A 7,341-nucleotide genomic window follows, 5' to 3' on the forward strand; every position below is an offset into this window, starting at 1 on the left:
TGCTTTTCTGAATACGTTACCCTGGTGTCTTTCTATTCAGACACAGTACAGCGTTTATCTTTTTTTTAAATGGGCTGTATTCTGTAAGAGTCAGAGTGAGTTCCCTTCACTCTCCCCGGATCGATCTAGCACTTGTTTTAGAGTTCTTATATGAGGAAGATATCGCTGACGTCACCTATTGCCATTAATGTGCCAACCAGAACCTCACTGGTTGTCGAAACAAAAGGTCTTTTGTTCCTGCGGTTGGCACATTTGAATAACAAGTGCAATGTTTGTAAACAGGAAGCTTCCCTGAGTTTCCATCTATGTCATTCAGCACTGATCACTGCTAGATCAGCTTTGTCTCGTATGATTAGCGTACATCTTGTTCATTGTTTCTTGAAGGGTGCCTTTGGGAATAAGCCACCCTTAAATAGGTATTATGGTATTTGGGATATGCAGCAAAGGCTGCAATATGAGAGATTCACACTGGCTTTGAAGGAACTCGCGTTAATACTAGCCTTGTTATTAGCGTTACAACAATACTTTCCTACGACCTAATATAAGCGATAGTTACCAGGAAAAGTCTCAAGATGAGTGTGTGTTTGTTTCTTGGTAGTCATATCAGCAATGCTAACACTGTTTAGAGCGTTTCTAACTTTGTTCATGGATTGTTTAGAAGTATTTGGTAGTCTAGAGGTAAGTTGTAGAATAAAATGGATATATTAAGACATTGTAATCTTGGTGTTTGGTTGGTGTTTTGGGCTCCTCATAAAGTCCTCACACGCTTTGAAGACTTCATATCAGTACCGGAGGTTACAGTTTATGAGATAGAATTGGAAAGTTAAACCAGACTTACCTGTAAGTTGAAGTTTGACTTGAGTTCTATGTCATAAAGAGTAGTAACCGAAGGCATCTGACATGCTCACCTCTCCCTCCCTGTGCTTGTTTCGAGCCCTCAAGCCTTGGTTCCTATTCCTCTTTATGGAATTGCTTTCTGTGTTTAAATGTTCCTCCTATGAAGAGGAGGAATTGAAACAGGGATTGTGACGTCACCCCCGGCAGACTAAAATATATTTTAGCAAGCTGAAATAAACCAATGAAAAGTATGAAATTGTGCAGCACTTACAAATAAGCTTTATGGAACTTTCGTTTCATCTGTTACAATTTTGAAAACTCAAATGGCAAGATTTTGTGATTTCTAGCTAGCTTCGCTTGATGGTGTATTTGAGGTTTAATAAAAGCCATTCAACTTGTCAACACTCACGTGATTGTTCAGACTGTTTTGTTGCCTTTTTTCGCAATTCCCTTCCAAGTGATCATAATAGTAATACAGTTTATATTCTTGGGCATAAATATGTCTCAGTATTCATTCGCCTAACGGCTCGGGCTAAAATGAGTCCGCGTCGGGCCCTTACAATTGCTAATTGCTTAAAATTTATGCTCAGTCAGACATGCTTCTGAGGGAAAAAAATTACAGACAAATCTGGGCAAATTTTAGTGCAGGTTGTACCCTCAAATTCTTGTCAGTAAAATCCTTTGGTTAGCAACTTAACTTTACCATTCACATTTTTTCAAGTTATTTTAACTCAGATTCCCATAGAAACACTGTTATTTCGGACACGTTTGCCTACCCGTCAAGATGGCTTCCAAAACCGTGATAAGGCCTGAAGCGAATGAAGCAAGCAGCTCTCTCTCTCATAGTTAGATGTAGGCAGCCACAAGTTTAAAAGCGCCGATAACATCAGTATTAGTACTTGTTTGTTTTTACTACATGTATTTCATCCCGACTTTGCTTTTCACCTTCAAAACTGGTGTTAAAAACCTTTACGTTGGAATGTCATAAAATGGCTTATTTCTTTTTCTCCAAATTGAGTCATTTTCGATGAGGGCCCGGGCGTTAACCCTTGACACGAAGTACTGCTGTAAGCTGTCCTTTTGACGCCGCCGGAGTAACTACAGTCGGAGATCGATGATGTTGTTCTAAAATTCGATGCTTATCTCCCAAAGCAGATGGTAGGGAAGCCGTTGAAAATTTTCTCCGATATTTCTTCAACAGAAGCAGCCGAAAAGACTTGTTGTAACTCGGTAAAAAGTAAGTATGACTGGTTTTCCATTCAAAGTACCCGAAAACTCTTTGTTTGTAGTCTCACAGAACAGCAGCACCGTACCAGCACAACTGCCATTACGGCATTTTGTGAGTAGACTTTCACGACAAACTATACAAACCTTGCTCATATCATCGCTGGAAAAGTTTATTTACAAAATTCCGGCCGAATAGCAGTTGACACATTTGACAGTGGGGTGACCGGAAGTGATTTCCATTGGCTAGTTGTAGACACGTAACGTGCTGCTCTCGTCTAAATTCCCTAACACCACCTAACCCGTGCGAAACAACAGTAGAAAAACATGACACAGTATTTGCTATCGTGTGCTAACTGGAGGCCGCACGTTTATTGAGACACGCCAAAGCAACAATTGCAATCAAAGTCCATAGGTGCATAAGGCAAAAAACAGCTAACAAAAAGAGAGAACCTGGGGAAGAACCAACGAGCATCCATCGGATGAAAAAACCTCACCGCGTTCGTTGCAGAAAAGACTGAGGAAAAACCCCGGCCCTATGGATAGAACTCCCCCGACCTGCCGGGCACGGTGTTAAAGAAAAACAATACAAATAATTTAGATCCCTAAAGATCGTGTGACCAATAGACGAGAATTAAAATCGCCTTTAACGTAGCCATCCTTGGCGTTTTCGCTCGGCCAACGACCAAGACGCTTGAATAGTCCGGCTATCAGAAATTCCGGCACAAGCTGCTGAGGTGGCTCCTCCAGCTCGTAGGCTATGAAGACTGAGAGTTTAAAGGTCTGTTAAACCTTTCAAAGCGTCCTTTACAAGTTCGCGAGCTCTCGTATAACTAATCCCTTGGCTCCGGACCATCTCTTTCGAACGAGAAGTAGCAAGGGCGCTGAAGAGAGGTATATCTTCGGAGAGGTTGATCTGCACAGCTGAGATGCACTCTTCCAAGGCCTTGACAGGACAAGTCAGTAGGTCTGACCTCACGATAACGATGCACGCCCCGTCACGGAATTGATCAGTTTTCGGCGATTCTAGCAAAATGGAAGCATAGGAGGGGAAAACATCACAGGCCTTAACATGGCTTAACTCGCTAAAACGGAAAAAAACCCACGTAACCTATAAGACATAAGTCAAATCGAAAATAGAAGGAGACTTATCTGTAATCTTGGATTCCACGAGGGCCTTTAACATCTCCGGAGTCACAGGATCTTTTTAACCTTGGACCTTCCCAGAAGCCTCTGAGACGCACAGACCATTAGGGAAACCAGAGAATGATCGGAGATTTTAGACAAGCCAGCCATCTGCTGCGCCCAGTCAATGCTATAAACGGCGTTAAGAACTGGAGGAGGAGAATTAGCATCCTGAAGCAAGCACTGTAAATAAATTGCGACCTGAAAGGGATTAGCAGGAAAGAGGCAAACATGGTTGGAAGAAGCCCAGCGTTTCCATCTTCTGAAACCTCCCAGGTACCATCCGCTTTAGATCCAAGAACTATGCTCTTCACCAGGGAAGCAGTGGGTTGGAGATGCTCGGGCGTTGAGGGAAAGAATTCCGACCACATTTCTGACTAGAACACATCTGCAAAGAGACAAGAACTAACCGACAAGAAAAGAAAGACAAATAAGATAGGCCATCCTTCTATATTATTTAACGAATTGAGATTAGAAACTGATAAACAGCAATAAAAGTAAATAGTAAATCGAAAACAGGATTTTACAAATAAATCCACACTCATGGGCAAAGATAGCCCCAAGACCGACAAAGGGCACAGGTGGTCCCTGAATCACAAATTCAAAACATGTTATACAAACAAACTAATCGACACTTCAAATTCGCTCGCAACTCCATAAATGCTGGGCACAGATAGTCCCGAGTCCGGTAAGGGGCACAGATTGTCCCTTAATCCCAGATTTAAAAAACATGTTAAATAAACACAAACTATTTGACACCTTAAATTAACTCGCCACTCCATGAAAGCTGGGCACAGATGGTCCCATGCTCGAGGGCACAGATGGTCCCATATTCCTGGGCACAGAAATCTCTTGGCACAAAAAGGCCAATACATATTCTCCATATTCTACCAAAATGACAGATCAATTGCGAAACATAAGCACGCATTCAGAAAATATATGAATATGTAAAACCCCTAGCAGCGAAAAGTTTACTAAATAAACTCCATAAAGACTCAGCACACGCGACTGGACGCAAATCAGCTACTTCTCATTAATGCTAACATCGAGAACTAAAAGAAAGAAAACAGACAAATCAGCATAAAAAAGCAAGAGTAAGTGCCTCCAGCGAGAACACCAAGATGACTAATCTACATAAAACACCTTCTTAAATATTCTTACCGAACCCCTTGATAGTTCATAACGACGAGAGCATATTTTTCCGCTAATTATTCAAAACGAGGAAAAATTCATCTCTCGTCTAGATTCCCTAACACCACCTAACCCGTGCGAAACAACAATAGAAAAACATGACACAGTATTTGCTATCGTGTGCTAACTGGAGGCCGCATGGCCCCAAAAGAACAAAGAAAGAAAAAATACAGCACGCAAAAGAAAAAAAGAAGAAAGAAAAATACCTAACAATCGAAGTGGACTCTCAAAGCAATCATCCTGAAGTTCAGGTTTTCGTTTCCAAACACGCTATTACAACTGCCGGAAATGTAGGCTTCTTTGAATGAGGGAAGTTCCATCTAATCGACAATGAAAGATGCAAAACGTTCTCCATCTGGACAAATCATCGGCCAAAAGGGGGCGGAATGCCACAAAGGAACAATAAGAGAACCTGAAGCTTTACAGTTACTCATATGATGTAAGACACGCAGAATAAGAAAGATAGGCGGACAGGCATAATTATTCTCCCCGTGCCAATTCATAACAAAAGCATCTATGCCTTCAGAACCTGGATTCCAAAATTTTGAATTGAAACGAGGGAGTTTGGCATTCACATGATTTGCGAAACGATCTACAGAATAAGGACCTCAAACTGAGTCAATGTGGTGAAACGAAAGTGGAGAAAGGTCCCAGTCGTCTAAATCAAAAATACGCGACTGAGAAAATCAGCCTGATCATTCTGGGATCTTGGGATCCATTCCATTTCGATCGAAATGCCATGACCCCGCTGTGCTGTGGATAGGGTAGGGTGGAGCACCTCGCATAGGACCTCGAGTCCTGTTCGTGCTCCTTCCCTCTGGGCAGGTTTGCCCAGTAGAAGAGACAAACCAGATGTCTCGTAAAACAATCTTGTAAACAACCTGGTAATATTGCCTACTGCACAAGCCATGGAAATAATTTGCCCAGTAACTGAAGCAAGATCTCTGGCTAGAATATGGTTATTTTGGAGACAAGAAACGATGGAAGATTTGAGCTTATGGATGCGAAACTCAGGAATTTGAATTAAATCTTCGCCAAAATCTAAAAATAGATACCAGGAAAACTAACCTCTGAGTAGGTTCCCAAATTAATTTGTCGTCGTTAACTGTGAAACCAGACGAAGCAAGATCATGACAAACTGAATCGCTGAGAATTCTCAGGAACGCTCTCCAGACACATCGCCTCCAATACCGTCATCGAGATAAATTAAAATAAGATCACCCGACCTCTCCAGTATTTAATCAATTGACGAACTACTTTGGTGAAGACAAAAGGAGCTGAAGTCAAACAAAAAGGCAAAACCTTAAATTCGTAAAATTTCATATCTCCATCAGAAGGAGGCCACTTAAACGACAAAAATTTCCTGTGCTCCTCACAGATATCGATGTGGTGATAGGCTGACTAATGAGATCAAACGAAAAAAAGGACATCTCCGGAAGAAACATTTGAAGAACTGTTCTCAAGTCTTCGTACTTGGCAGACTTCTTAACGATAAATTTGTTAAGATGAGATAAATCCAAAATAAGTCTTAGTTTGCCTGACGACTGGACAGCGACGTGTAAAGGGTTGCAAAACTGAGGGTAAACCGGCGTCTCTCTTATACAACCACGGGTTAACAACTCTGAAATCGCTCCCTGAACAAAACGTCTCTGATGCAAAGCAGAAGATCGATTCTTAATGGAATATGGTAAGGGCGATTCCCGAAAAAGAATTTTGTAACCATCCTGAATAATGTCAAGAACAAACTCCGAAGCTCTAACTACATCACGCCAAAACAGGAAATTTGCGCCCAACTTTCCTTGAATACAAGAAGGATCTTCGATGCCATGCTCGGACTGGTCAAATTCACACTGATCAAAAACCGAAAAGTCATGATTTTGATCCTGACGAGAAGAGTTTATCTTTGGAGGCGCAAGAACTGGCCCAGTGCCCTCTTTTTCCATATCGAAAACTCAAATCGGAGCCTCTGAAAATGTTTCCGGAGTATCGACCTTGGGGACGAAAATAACTACCAGCAGAAGAAAAGAACCGGACGCACCACCAAATCTGGAAGCGCTATTCGGCGAAGGCGCGGAAAAGGAAAATTTGGAGCCAGATTTCTTCTTTTTCTCTTGAAGAGTTTTAAGCCTGGCTGCGGCTCTTTTCTCGGCATTTTTAATTTTTGAGGCGAACGCTTCATCATCGGCCAAATCATCACATACGTATTCTTGAACCGTGGCCCAACCAAATTCGGATTTATCGGCTAATTCAACTATCTTCTGTCTGAATATGATTCATTTCATATACCATTTCATCATTGATTCATTTCATATACCATTTCATCATATCTTCTGTCTGTTATTAAGAAAGGAAATACCTTTATTCAACTCCTCCTTCGCCTTGCCAACGTTCCCACTCTCCAAAGCTTTTACCGCGGCAGAACTCCTCTTGATCACCTTGCGGTTGAAGTTGAACTTTTGCTCATTCCCTTTCTTCTTGCAATTGAAGACTTAGGCTTCTGGTTGCACCTCCGAAGCTATCTGAGACGCCAAATCCGTCTGCGCTTTAAGCAAATTGCTTTGTAGGCCCTGAATCTGCGTGTTTACTGCGAATAAGATAACATTCTTCTGGGCCTCCAAAATGGCATGCAAGTCGGAAGGAATAGGTAGAGATGATGAAGAACTCCTCGTCGCCCATGAGTCGCGAAAAAAACAGAAAGTAAATTTCGAGTAAATTTCAAGCAAGAGTAAGTGCCTCCAGCGAGAACACCAAGATGACTAATCTACCTAAAACACCTTCTTAAATACTCTTACCGAATCCCTTGATAGTTCATAACGACGAGAGCATATTTTTCCGCTAATTATTCAAAACGCGGAAAAATCCATTTATGGGGGTTGAAGGCTCAATTAAAAGATTCTGTGTTAG

The sequence above is a fragment of the Montipora foliosa genome, chromosome 3, assembly GCF_036669935.1.
Source record: "Montipora foliosa isolate CH-2021 chromosome 3, ASM3666993v2, whole genome shotgun sequence".
NCBI lineage: Eukaryota > Metazoa > Cnidaria > Anthozoa > Scleractinia > Acroporidae > Montipora > Montipora foliosa.